Below are 15,107 nucleotides of genomic sequence, written 5' to 3' on the forward strand. Positions count from 1 at the left end.
AAAGATTGCACCACTGGGTCTAACTGTGATGAATAGTAAGCTATGGGGCATTGCTTATTCCCATGCTGTTGCTTTAATACTGATGTCATGTACCCTTGCTTACAATTTACGGTCTGAAAGAACCGTTTGTGATAATTTGGAAGTCCTAAAACTAATGAAGAAGCTATTAATTGCTTCAACCTGCAGAAAGCCATTTCTGCTTTTGTTCTCCATTGTAAAATAATTTGGTACCCAGCTCCAACAAAAATTAGTTGTACCTAAGAAAGACATTATTTTTTTCTTAGTTGTTGGTTTGGGTGCTTGCAAAATTGCTGTTTTTTTCCTCTTCTCTTTTTCCCTTTATCTAGTATTCTACCTCTATTGGATATCACATATCCCAGGTATCTAACCTGTTTTTTCCAAAGTTGTAACTTACTTTTGTTTACTTTGTGTCCTTGTATTACTAAAAATTTTAATAATGCTACTGTATCCACCCTGCACTGCTGCTGGGTGCTGCTAGCAAGATGTCATTTACATAAAGTAAAATTTGACTACCTTCCGGTGGGGTAAACCCTGCCAGGTTGCTAGCCATTTTTTGTGCAAATATTATTGGGCTCTCACAATATTCCTGTGGTAGTCGAGTATATGTATACCTTTTACCCTGAAATGTAAATGCAAACCAGTATTGACTATCAGGATGTATAGGTATTGAAAAGAAAGCATTGCTGATATTTACCACAGTAAAATACTTCTGTTGTGGCTTTAAATCATTCAACAAGGTATGTGGGTCTGGCACCGTAGGTGCTCTAGGTATTATTGCATTATTTACAGCTTATAAATCTTGTACCATCTGCCATTTTCCGTTCGCTTTTTTAACAGGAAATAGGGGTGTATCACATGGTGAATCAGGAGATTTTACCAGTACTCCTTTTTTGAGTAATGCTGCTTATTATAGGCTTAATTCCTACTTTTGCATCCTTTCTTAAAAGGTATTGTCTTTTCTGTGGTCTAAAAGCTGACTTTGGGGTAATTGTAACTGGTCTTGCTGCTTGAATAAGCCCTACATTTAACTTGCCTGTTGACCACAGAGTTGTTGGAATTTTACACAAGGCCTCTTCTTTTTTTTTTAATAAAAATGCTAATCAGCTGTCCTCACTAGATTGCAAGTGTACAGCTGTATGTGTCTGTGTCAACCAATTCAGTTTTTGTTTTTGTATCCCTTGTCCTGACATTTTTAAATCAGTCTGTTTTCCCATTTTGTTACCTTTTTTCTAAGTCTGCCCATTTAACACTTTTGTTTTTTGTCAAGCTGACATGTGGCAGTCTATTGGACTTATACAATCTTATGAATTTTTGAGGTAATGAACAGTTTACTACACTGTTTCCCTCAGTATCCCAACATAAAGTTTGTAATATTAATCTGTCAGCAGGATTTTTTTTTTTTTTTGAACAATTCTTGCTTATATTTTTTATCAGGTCCTGGTGTGCTACAGTAGTATAGAGTACAATGTAACAAGTGCTGCTGATTAGTGTCAAGGGAGGGTACCTTACTGATGGCTACGTTCATCAGTTCTTTGGTTACTGCCCCTGGACCAGTCATAACTAGGTCCTGGCTGTACCAATAATAGGCTTCACCCTCTGATCACACCACAAAAGCATCCATTTGTCTTTGTGCTTCCATACCCTGCATGGTAGGAACTACTGCTATGCCAAATATTTGCACAAGGTCTCTTCCCAGTAAGTTTACTGGATATTTTGCAGAAACTACAATTTTACTTTTCTGAGTCATACCTGAAACAGGGTCAGTTATTGCTATATTATGGGAGAGTGGTTCCCTGTATAGCTGTCCATTTGCTGCTTTTACTAATATATAATCAGGTGATTCAGAATGTTTTGGTAACTTGGAGGGATGTATCAAAGTCCGTGACGCTCCTGAGTCACACAGGAATTTGACTTTCCTTCCCTCCACCAGAAGTGTCACTTCTGGTTTTGTATCTGCTAGGTAGAGCTCCAGGCTCAACAATGCTAAATCTAAAATTTCATTTCCATTTTTATCCTCTACATCTGTTTGTACTTCCTCTATTTCCTCTACTACATTCACATTTTCTTTTTGTTTATTAACCTTTCCTGGTGATTTTTGGTTGTTATCACTATCATATAGTCAGTCCTCATCTCCTTTATTTTCTGTCATTGCTTTCTTATTTTGTTTACAGTCCCTAGCTAGATGCCCTTTTTACCTGACTGTAATACAAATACTTCAGCTCCGTCTTCAGCAGTGAAGACTTGTGCCCTTTTTTTTCTTTTTACTATTAAAGTGTCTTTCAGTACGTCTAGCATACTCAAGTAAGGCTTGCAGCCTGCTTGTTCAGTGATCTATCATATGCTTTGTAATAAAGCTACTGATAGAGGCAATGCAACCTTTTAAAAATGCATTATTTTTTAATTGTTGTTTAAAGCATTTTAATAATTTAGCATAATATCCATCTATTGTCTCATTTTCCTGTTGTATGCATTAATTAATGCAAGTCCAGTCTGCTCTAAGTTTCCATTTCTCAGAGATTCTGTCTGTCAGACCTTTCACTCTGTTGTCTAAAAATGTTTCAGAATTTTTTAAGCTTCTGTTTTTCTACAATTTGCTTCCTCAATCCACCTGTGTGCTTGAGGTATGCCTAGTTGGTGCTGTTTTTTTGCCTGACGTCCTGCATCAGATTTAAGCTTGTTTAAGGAGTTTAACTAGTGAAAGTTTATCTAGTTTACTATCAAATTCATAGTTGTTAACACATTTTGTATAATATCTCACATTATCTGCTCGCTGCAATTGCATATACTTCACATTATCCGTTAGGGGCGGATCTCATGATCTCTCAGTGCACTGATTTCCCATGTCTTAAAAAAGACTGTTACGTAACCCTTCTCTTGTACCACGTGGTATCTTATTTCCCTATATCCACAGTAGTGTCTAGAATGACTGTTTACTTTGCTTTGTTATTCCCCTGATCTATGACCAAAGATACAATACTTCGACTCTCTCTCTCCCTGCTATCACAAACCTTAGCAATAGCACAGTGTAACCTGGTCCCTGATCTAAAACAAAGACAAAGAGGGAAATTCTTCTTACCTGAGCCTCCCGTTTATGACTGCATATTTTTCTTCTTGGGGCCCAGTCTTCCGCTTTTCAGCCACAGATCAGAAAGTGGACAGCCTCTTTACACACAACAATTCAGTCGGAGGTCTTTTCACTTTAAGAAGAACCATTTTGTTTTGGCAGCTTCTCCTGCGCAGATTTATTACCACCCATGCACTCTGACCTGCAGCTTACCAAGGGAATTCCGGTCCGAAGGACCAAAATGTTAAATAAATTGTTAAAATCAGACTGTAAAAATCATTAGGCATTTCAAAATGACAGTCAATAACACAGAAGGCTCAAGTTCTATAACGTTTCTTTACTCGTGTACACAAGGAGGCAAAAAACCATACATAAACATGTATAGAGTTTTGACTAATTACATTCAGGAAATACCCTCAATTATATACCATTTGCAATCAGCTTTTGCCCACCTTACTGACGTGGTCAGTCACAGGGCATTTACATCACTATAGTCCATAATACTTCATTCATAAGAAGATGCTTAGGTAATGTTTTTGGAAACTTTCCCATGAGAATAACACAGCCTTGCGAGGCACCTGTTCCATCATAACGTCTTCCTGTAGATGTTACTTTTTTCAAGGATCTTAGATTAGTTCAATACAATGGTCAAGTCTTTTCTTAATCGTTCCTTTGTCTCTCTGGCTACCAGCTGTACACTATCTCTGATAGTGTTCACAAGGCCATCCTTCTCGGTGGAAGGAAGAAAGATATACATGCATACATATTTATTTCTCTCTAACCCAGCAGATTATAGATGCTGAAAGACATAAGCTTGCTGAGCTGGCTACTGCCAGGGTCAGAGGTTAACCATACTGCAGCTGGTTTCAAGCAATTATATGTAAGATCATTTCTACTGCCATATTGTTAAATAGAATCAAATGCATTACATATTATACTGTTTAAATAGAATCAAATGCATTACATATTATACTGTTTCTAAACTTCACACTACATATATGTTTAAGTACATATTCTTCTAATAGTTTATATATGTCTAAGTACATATTCTCCTAACATTCTGTATATGTTTAAGTACATATTTTTCTAACAGTGGATTACATATTTCAAAAGGTACATACCAAATGAGGCATGGTATTCAATAATGAGGCAAACAAGAGGTGAGTGTAAGACATCTTTGGATCTGAATGAGATGCCATTGTTCCAGACAGGAGGATTTTTCTAACTACAGTGGAGACATAATGATCAAAGGGTAGCAAGCTGTCCATAACAGTACTTTGATCTCTAGTGACAATGTCTGTCTTAAGGCCCATGGGTATTGTGTACTATTCTGTAATAATGCTGCTAGGATTTGTTCCAGAGTGATCTTATTGAGGGGGTCAGAGAATGAAGAACTGGTGGGCAGATATGATGGTGGATGAATTGAAGGTGACACTATGTTTGTTGACCGGGATTTTAGTTATTGTTTTTGCATGAAAATTGATGGTATCAATTCAGAACATTAATGCTTTTTCTTAATTTTCTAACATAGTTAAAGAAGGCTTTGTAATTACTTTTGGTGTGAGTCACCATTTTGATTTGAGTTTTCTGACTTCTACCTTAATTTTTTGCAAGCATGCTTGATTGCCCTGTTAAGGTGGGGAATATATGACTTTTTCTAAAAAACTTAGCATAGCACTTTCTTCCTTTTTTGTGGAATTTGTATAGAAATTCTGCCATAAGAGTTTATTTTTAAGTTTCGATTCATATTCAATACAGGAAGGTGCTACTTTCTCCATGTAGCTATTTTTTTAAGGTTTGAACTCTGATGTAGAGTCTTTAGCTAGAAAGAAAAAACCTTGGCTCTGTTTACAAGGATTGTCTTGGTAGAGATGCAATGAAAGCCATTTAGGTTACTAACCAGTTGGAGACTTGCTTTAGAAAGTCCTTGAGAACTGATGCAACCTTATGAATGAAAACCATCAGTTTGTGGTCTGACTTAACAATGGGGAATGATACCTGTGTAGTTGTACAAAAGGGCAATAAAGGACAAGATAGAAGATACTGCGTGCCGCAGTTGGCATGTTTGCCATTTGTTCTAGGTAGTTTGCATTTGCATACTCAAACAACTGTTGGGCATGCTTTCTGTTTGTACAGTAGGTGAACCAGTTTATTGTAGGATAATCAAAACCATAAGGATGTTGGTTATGGTGTTAAGGTTGTTGTTGTGCCTTTCGGCTTTTCCTGGTTAGGGGTCACTACAGCAGAACTCCGGTCCACTAATGATTGGCAGTAGATTTTTACGTGCCGAGTTGCCGGCCCTGACGCACAACCTTCAACGAAGGTACGCCCATTCACGCATGTCTCCACACAGAAGATGCTCTAGCTGAGAATCGAACAGGACAACTTTTTACTGTGAGGTGACAATGCTACCGTAGCACCATGGTGTTAAGGTACTTATTGTAATTTTGGAGTGCATGGAGGGAGAACACTAACAACCAATAAAGTGGTAGTTGATTGTGTGTATGGTGACTTGAATTTCTAAAATTTAAAAACTGGGGCCACAAGAAATCTACTGTGAGGTGAGGGGATTTTTGACAAAGACTGATTTCCCCAGCAGTTGTCTAAAGGTCTGAACACATCGTAGGCAATAACCCAGGAATAGAGGGGGTGCTTCCTCTGTACTGTAACCATGCCTTTGTTATCAAATGAGTTGTTACATTCAATAATGAGGCAAACAAGAGAGGAGAGTGTAACACATCTTTAGATCTGAATGAGACACTGTCGTTCCAGATAGAAGGATTTTCTAACTACAGTGGAGACATGATGGTCAGAGGGTAGTAAGGTGTCCAGCGTGTATATGTTGGAGCTGCAAGAGAGATTCAAGCTTAAGCATCTTTTTGTTAAAACTCCTGGAATTGAGTAGAACCACCTTAATGTATTGTACACTGGAATTTGCTGTGTGGGTATGTCGAGTAGGTGGGCTGTGCCTAAAAAGGCACTGTGGAGACAGCAAATGTTTTAGGCAAAATACAGAAGCCGTGGTAATAGTGGTGTAGACTATTCTTTGCAAAACAGGCGGGTCTATCGGTGATCTTGTTCCAAGCAGAAACATACTGGATCCCAGCAGAATGACAACAACTACTAAGCAAATTACAGAAGCGGTTATCTTGTTCTTGCGTTTGGCATAATTTTAGATGTTGACAAAGTATGATTCAAAACCATTGTCTGTCCTCTCTCTGCCACATGCATAGTAAAGTTGATAATTTCTTTCTGGATTTTCTCTTGGGTGGAGTGCCTAACCTCATTCACCCCTGTGTCAGCTACCACCAGGTAGTAGTTGCATTTGTCAGGGTAGAGGGATTTAAGGGACCTCACAACATCCTTGAGCCTGCCTTCAGTAAGGCAGGTAATTGTCACACTGCTGTTCTGTAGCCATGTGAGGGCTGTATCAGTGTGCCTTACAATAAAGTCACCAATTTCCTAAGGTGGATGAATCTGTTTTTGGCCTTAAAGACCTGTGACATGCACCCTTGTTATTCTGAGGTTTGTGTAATGGCTGCTGAAGTATGTGCTGATCATATAAATATGTAATCCACTGGCTGTGAGTTCTTAATTTTAATTCTAAGAGGCTTGGGAAGTGATGTCTTAACTACCTCAGCATACGTACGTGTAATGAGGATGCTTTGTGCTATGGTAGGGTATGTGTTGTGCTTGCTAAATGCTATGCTATGAGACAGAACAGAGATGTAGCTGGCTGTTGTGGCATGTGGTACCTCTTCCCTATCTTTGGCGGGATAGATATATTTTGCAGAGGATACCACTGGTATGGAACAGACTTCTCATCCACATTAAGCAAAGTTCATCTTTGTCCATTTTCAAGTGCAGGTTAGATTAATGTAAAGTTATTGTTCTTAAAATGTTTTGTAATACTTTGGAGCTTTTCTCCCCAGGCCTGCATTGAAAATGGGCTCCTACCCAGTCGGGCTTTCCTGGTAATCAAATGGCAATTAATAAAAAAACAAATCTGTGGATGGAAAACATAAAATTTACCCCAGGATTGCTCCCTGTACTAGTAATGGACAGATGCAGCTCCTAAATGCTTTAGCTCATGCATGGGTCCCCTCAATTTATCTATGATATAATCCCAGTTACTTTCATTAGGGGTAATTTATTATTATTGACTGTGGGATGAGCAAAGCCAGTCTATAACCAAATGGGATGGGATAGTTTGAGCACAAAAAGGGAAATTGGCTAGGCTTCAAATGGCCTGCAAGGACAGCTTACTCTCTCAATGTAAGAGAGAGAAAAAAAAGGTCTGTCCACTCTGGCATTCCTCAACAGTAGATGAGTGCCAGGTCCTAAGACCTGTCCCATATCACACATGCTGTACATGAGAAAAAAAAGTCCATTTGATCTGGTTCAGTACTAGAGGAGCCACACAGATCCTAAAGCCTCTCCTCGCCCTGATGCTTTCAAAATGAGAGGTAAAAAAAACAGAATTTCTGATCCTTCTCTCTAACACATTGCACTCAGGGTGGCTGCCACTTACGCCCCATCCTAGCTATGCTACTGAAATAGAGGGTTCCCGATGCATTATGTACTTAACACTGCTCACCTATTGAGCAATGTAGCAGAACTTGCCTAAGATGTGATCCAGCAAATTCTGCTAATAGCAATCTACAAACAGCGGCTGTAAACAGCATTTATAGTATATATAAGTCACTCAGCTTGTATGTAAAGTAGAGGATGTCCCCTGAGGAAAACAGAGCTGGAAAATTAGGTAAAGAGGGAGAACAGGCTTAGGTAGAAGAGGTATACAAGAAACAGAAAAAGGAAAAATGTGTTATCATTCGAAACAAAAGGTGTATAAAAGGTTAGAGCTTGTGACTGGTGTGGAAGCACTTGCATTGGCCATTTTGATCAGATAAGTCAAGGTCTGAATTTGGAGTGAGAAACAGTGGTTACTGTATTGCAGTTTAGTTTTGGGTGCTTGTAGAACAGGACTTGATTTGAGTTTATCTGATGTGAAAGAGGTGATTTTAGTGTAAGTTTAGGCAGCTGGTGGTAAGAATGTATCAAGATGTAATAGTTCAGATGAAAGTGATTCAAGCAAGAGATCATCTCTTTACATAATATGTAGCCATTTATCTTTCCTGCTTATGTGACAGTGGTATTTAAGCCTATCGGCAATGGTGACGAACAGGCATATCTTGATAGAGAGAATCTGTAGAGATGCTGTATTTTTGATTGAAACTACTGCCATTCTCAAGCTGGGTAAAAAAAGGATTCTCTTACCTATGGTAGATCTTGCTGGAAAGGAATGGAAAGATAATGTGAGATCTTTCAAACCCAGAAAAACAGTATAGTTACTTTTACTTCCATTCTTCTCCATATGACTTTGAAAAGTCAGGATCTGGTCAGGCCATATTCCTAGGTATATGAATGATGATGTAGCATTAGGCATTTAGAGCAATGTAGGGTCATGTGATGGAATATCGTGAACAGAACAGCGATAGGAGCAACACAGTTATTTGGATCTTGCTCAGAGGAGGGAAAATACAGTGTAGCAGATGCAGATGGAAGAACACATTAAATAGGTTTTGATCAGATGTAAGGAATGCCAGAAAAGGCTCCCATTGGTTACGGTATAGAATGGACTAATATGCCGCTGCACCTTGTACAACATCATGCACCTCAGCTTGAACAAGGTCAAAGCCACACAACACAGGAGAAATTATAGCAAGCCTAAACCAAGTTGCAGCCACAAAAAAATGCCCTTGGAGTGGCAAATTCCTCCAAAGTGCTTTCTTTCCTTAGGTTATTCTCATTACAACAGAAAGTGTAAAGTTTTCCAAGGTTTTAATGGTGATACCTACCAGAGGTGACATATGGCCATCGGAAACAGCCAGGTGCTGAAGAAAGATGGACACTTGTTAGCAGAACCCTCTACCACACTTAGTTTTTCTGTTTCTAAATATCAAACTAATGTTGGAAGAAAACAGCATCCTGAAAAAAGGAAGTACTGAGACTACAGGGAAAGAGGTAGGGGAGAAACAGGGAGAGGTGAAATGGGGTAGGTTTGGGAGACTCTTCTAAATTTTACAGGGTCTAACAGCAGCCTAGCCAGTCCTGGTTTAGTTAAGGCCATCCTTCCTTATAACCCCTACCATGCTGATTGTTCAGACATAGACACTGGTCCCTTTGCAGGACATTTTGATGTTCTCAGAATACTTTGTAGGATCTTTTCTTCACGTGTTACCTCCCCCAGAAACTACAGTCCCTGGTCAAGAGAAGGTGCATTGGGTGTCACCTACTTTTTTTAGTTTCTTCACCTTGCTTTACACATAAAATAAAAGAATGCTAATGCAAAGCATTTTATTTTAGTAAGTTTCTAAGTATGTAAAGGCAATAGCTGTTTCTGATTTTGGTTATTTGTCCACTTTTATTTGTAGCTGTCTCCTTGATTCTTAAGATAAAATGTTGAGATGCATGACGTGGCTTCATACTAATCTGACAGCAGTGAGCTAAGAACATAAATTCCTGTGTGGCGTTTTTTTGTATGTATTCATTCATGTGATGCATCCAAATACCTGAGGCATACATTCACAGTCCTACACGTGGCTGTAATTGGTGGGCACATTTCTGTGTTTGAGTATATGCATGTTAAGGGTGTTAAAATAAATTACTGTTCCGATAGTTATTACTATTATTTTATTGCATTCTGGTCTCTGAGTCATATGCAGTCAAAAAAGTTGTCTTTAATTACTGGATACAAGGGTTGTCTTTGGTTGAAAATGATTGACACTGTTGTCATTCATTCATTCAAGTTAAACAGTCATTATTCTAGCTTTGCAGAGGCAATGTACATTTGTGTGAAACTAGCTAATAGCTATTTTGATACAATCTGATACAGGGGGTATGCACATTCAATAAGGTAGCTCTGATTATGTATGGGGATTGTGTATGATGAAATTGACTGAATGTCTGTAGGAGAAGGGTTACAGTGTATCTAAAAGTGGCAAATTGCTGATATTTTTTTTCAGTTTCCATTACAGTCGAATATCAGCATTGTACTCAAGAGTCACTTTAAGAAGTATTGCCATCTAACAGAGCTTGATTCTCTGGCTAAGATTTTGTCTGTGATTACTCCTTTGTGGAATCTGTAAGAGCTCCCTCTTTCTGTATGGTCTTGATCCATGTGCTTTGGTTCCTTCTCCCAGACCCCTAGCTGTATAATATATGCCTCTGCCAGTTTGTACTTTTACTTTCAGGTCAGTGTAACACCAGAACTGTCCACAGAATGTGACCATCTCTCTTTGGAGAGGCATGAAGACAGATACTACCCCCAGATAGGAGTTATACATCTTTGATGTTGGTCTTCTCAGTTTATTGATGAACTACTGTTATGATAGCTTAGAATATCAAGCTTTAGGAGCAACTTATGTTAAAAAAAAAAAAGTCAGACTACAACTTATTGCTGTAGAATTTTAGCCAGTTAGGGTTTGTTAAAATTGTTGAGAGAGCTAACAAGTAAGACACCGTACAAAAAGCAAGAAAGAAGTCATCTATTTGAATGGTGTTGGGCCAGTATGAGGAGAAAAACAAGGGAAGGGAACAGAGGAAGTGCAGGGGAGCTAGTATGCAGCAGGGATGGGGGTCCATGTAGTCCTTCATTTGAGGCAGGCCTTGTTGATTACATTCAGCCATGTCAGATGTATATAGTCAGTAAAGTGGCTATAAAGAAGCGGGTACATAATTAGGCAGCCTGTTCGTGAAAATGAATGACAACATTTGTTTTTGATCATAGGTAATGGTCATTTACTTCCTATAATAGATCCTGACCCCATTCTAGTTAGCCCTACCCATTCATCTGCATCTTAGCCCCCCCCCCCCATGCAGTGTTAAGGTTACCAGATGCCTTTGCAGTGTATAAAAATATGAGAAAAATCAGCTGGAAAATATATACGGGTATACAGTGATTAATAATGTTTCATACAGAAGTTATTCAGAAGTCAAAATCTCAGACTAAGAAAGTTGTATTCATTCACAGTGTTTTCCCGGTTTGTCAAAGTCAGAAATTTTGATTGTGTTACATGTTCTTTTCATAGGTTCTTACAGTTTCCTAGCACTGTTGTGTCTCTAATACTCTCTGGAAGATTATTCCACAGTGCAGGGGCTATTTTAGCAAATGCTATTTCAGTCACAGCTTTGTTAAATGCTGGCCTCTGTAGAAGTGAACTTCCAGTGTTTCTGAATTCGTAAGTTCTAGTTCTTATTTGCAATGTGTTCTTATGTGGGAGACAGAAGCTTTGCTGCAGCAGTTTGAAAGTGCGAGAAGGTACTAAGAAACTTGCCGTATTGGGGCATGAGAGAATTAATTTTAGTATTTTGTTTTGTATTTTTGTAGAATGTATTTTGAATAGACAATAGTTAACAGGTAAGGCATACTCTAACCTCAGTAAAAAACGTTAATAGAAATGGCTCTTCTTGCTTCAGAAGTGAGCAAATGGGTGAATTTGTATGTTATTTTTAGTTGGGTTAGTACTGTCTGGGGTTGAGGTTTTGACATGTGGAAGGAAAGACAGTTTCTGGTCTAGAAGCAGTCAAAGGTATATTTTTGCATAACTACAGGGAGCACTTGTCCTGTTGGATCTCCTAGTGAAATAGCAAGCCTTTATTTGATATTTAGAATGACTGTGGATTTATAAGTGCTGTCAGTTTATTAATTTACAGCCAGTTCTGCCGCACTGCTAAGTCATTTTGTAAGACAGACTTTAAGTTTTTTAGAAAGTATTGGATTTAGTGACTGTGATGCCACGGTGGTACGGCGGTAGCGTTATTACCTCACAGCAAGATATTCTCCCGTTTGATTCTTGGCGTAGCTTGGGAGTGCCTTCTGTGTGGAGTCTGCATGTCCTCCCCGCAGTTGGGTAGCGTTCGAAAGACATGCGTGCGTAAATGGGTGTGCCTTCGTTGAAGGTTGGGCATCGAGCTGGCACCTTGGCATTTCGTAAAAATCTACTGCCAATCATTAGCGGACCGGAGTTCTGCTGTGGCGACCCCTTACCTTGAAAAAGTTGAAAGACAAACAACAGCATCATCAACAACATTGGATTTAGTGACTGTGTCAGCTGCATAGAACAAGCAATTCAGCCTAGGTATTTTCCATGTCAGACCATTAATAAATAGTGGAAATCACAAAAGCCCTAGAATGGAACCCTATGGGATCCCAGAATTTATTGGCAAAAATAGTAAAAGTTCTAAACACCAAATTAAACTAGATAAACAACACTACCATTCTAATTTACAATGGAAATACAGAATGAATCCACAAAAATTCTGGAACACAGTCAGTAACATACTTTATCCTGGCCAAACCACAACCCCCCCCCCCCCCCCAAACGTATCTGGTAACACAAACAATATTGCTGAACAATTTAACATATTCTTCACTGAAAGTGACTAAGAATAGCAAATCTCCCACAATGCCAACACCCAACAATCCAAGCAATATTGTAGATGCATTTTCATTTCAGACAGTCCCAAAGAAGTTGAAACCCACTTCACTGGCTGCAGATAACTTGCCAGCAGAATATCTAAAATTAACAGCAGATATTATTGCCTTCCCTGTGTTAATACTTATAAACCGCTCTATAACAGAACAGTATATCCCAGCTATTTGGAAAATTGCATATATTACACCATTGCACAAAGGAGGTATTTCAACAGAACTAACAAACTACTGGTCCATTGCTATACTTTCACCACTTTCTAAAATTCTGGAAAGATGTATCCATTTTCAACTTCTTAAACACCTTCTAAACAATAATCTCCTCTCATCATCACAGCATGGATTCTGACCACATCATAGCACTACTACAGCTCTTCTAAGTTTCAATAATATTATAAATTCAGAGACGATAGCAAAATAGGGTATTCAGTCTTTCTGGACATGTCTAAAGCATTCAATACAGTTTCCTATCCTAAGTTACTGTCCACTCTGAAAAATCTTAATATCAACCCTGATGCTGTTAAATGGTTTCAAATTTATCTGTCTAGCCACCAGCAAACTGTGAAATGGAAGCAAGATCTATCCCCACTCCTTCCTGTTATACTTGGAGTCCCTCAGGGTTCAATCCTAGGGCCCCTCCACTTCAGCATGTTCATAAATGATCTTAATACTGCCTCCACCTAAGCATCTATCATAGAGTATGCAGGTGATTAAACCCTCATATGTGCAGCATCCACAATAACTCAACTTCTTACAGTCACACAAAAAGCCTTCTCTGATATTGAAACGTGGCTAGCAAACTCACAAGTTATTCTCAACCCTGATAAAACTAAACTTATGATATTTCATCCATCTAAACCTACTAACCTCCCAGCTAACTTTTTATATCATTGCCAGTGATAGTAGGATTTTCCCAGATTCCCAAACAAAACTATTAGGTGTCATAATCGATAACAGACTAAAAACTGACATGCACATTTCTTACACAGTCAAAAAGGTTATCAAGAAAATGGGAACAATGTACAGAAACAACAAATTCTTAACAGACGCTGCAAGAATAGCCATAGCTAGGACCCACTTTCTCTCCTCACTCTTATATGCATCCCCCATACTTACCAACCTCAAAAAGTCAGAACTAAGTAAATTAGAATTATGTTACAATAAGATTGCTAAATTTGCAACAGATTCCACACATTCAACCAATCACTATCAATGCCTAAAAAAATCTTTCTTGGTTGGAACTACCTCATATTATGAGCTATAACCAATTAATAATGGCTCACAAAATAATGCACAATCCTGACAACAGACCTTTCCTAAAAAATCTTCTGCAACCCTTCTCTAACATTCATACTCTTCGATCATCTAACAAAGGCTTACTCCAAGTAACCAAATTATCCAGTACAGCAGGCAACTCTCTTTACTGTAACTTTGCTGCTAAAAATTGGAGTACCGTTAAACATAGTATTAGATCCATAAGCAACCTTAATCATTTCAAAATATCTCTCAAAAGACACTTATTTGAATCCTGGCTTTGCACACGTAACACTCCAGGTTAATTATTAACTTAGCATTACTTATACAATTTGGCTGAATTTACTAACTCTGTCAACATATCCCTTCTAACAACACTACTTCTCTATAAGTAGTTACATTCCTAGCTGCAACTCTCACCACGGAAGTATTACTAACTATGCACTACTCTGCCTAAGGGATTCTCCCTGCTTTATTTCCTAACTAATGTTATGTTCCTCCACATATATAAGTTCAACCATATATCTGTTTATATACAAGTGTTTAAAAGCTTGTTCTGTTTGATACTATGTATATATTTTTGATTTTACATTTTAATCTTGAAAATATGTCATTTTTTGTCAATTTTGGTTATAATTTATATTACTTGTTGTGATAATTAGTATGTAAGCTTAGACTAGAGCTTTTCTCCCCAGGCCTCCACTAAAAATGGGCACTATCCCAGTTAGACCATCCCGTTAAACAAATGTAAAATAAATAAATAAATAAATATTGCTTACATAGTTGACAAATCAGTCACAAACCTCATTCTGTAGGCTGCAAATGTTTTGCAGTACAATATTATGACTGTTTTAGATGCCATTTTCAAATCTACAAAGTAGCATTTGTAAAATAGGTACATTCAATGTTTGTGCATATTTCATTTGTAGGTAGTTGATGGCTGATAATGTATTATGTGTAGGCCTGAATATGTATTCTTTACTTGAAATTATATCACATTTATTTATTTATTTATTTATTTATTGGCATTTGATTACCGGGAAAGTCCAACTGGGTAGAAGCCTATTTTCAGTAGAGTCCCAGGGAGAAAAGCTCCAAATTATTACAAAACATTTTAAGAACAATAATTTTACAAGCTGCAAAAAATAAATAAATAAATAAAGTTTGCGTGCAGTCTAAAATCTGATCATATGCCAAATTTTCCAGAATCTTTGCTGAAGAGGGTCTGTCTCGGAGACGGACCAATAATCATTTGCTGTCTTGGGCAAAGGGTAG

The 15,107-nt window shown here is 38.1% G+C and overlaps 1 protein-coding gene across 1 annotated transcript in view; it reads left to right on the forward strand.

The window, feature by feature from the left end:
- The window catches only part of SLC1A4 (solute carrier family 1 member 4), a 1,171,557-nt gene that overhangs the window by 297,147 nt on the left and 859,303 nt on the right, over positions 1 to 15,107 (forward strand).

This window comes from Protopterus annectens, chromosome 1.part2 (genome assembly GCF_019279795.1).
Source record: "Protopterus annectens isolate FY-2018-M chromosome 1.part2, PAN1.0, whole genome shotgun sequence".
NCBI lineage: Eukaryota > Metazoa > Chordata > Ceratodontiformes > Protopteridae > Protopterus > Protopterus annectens.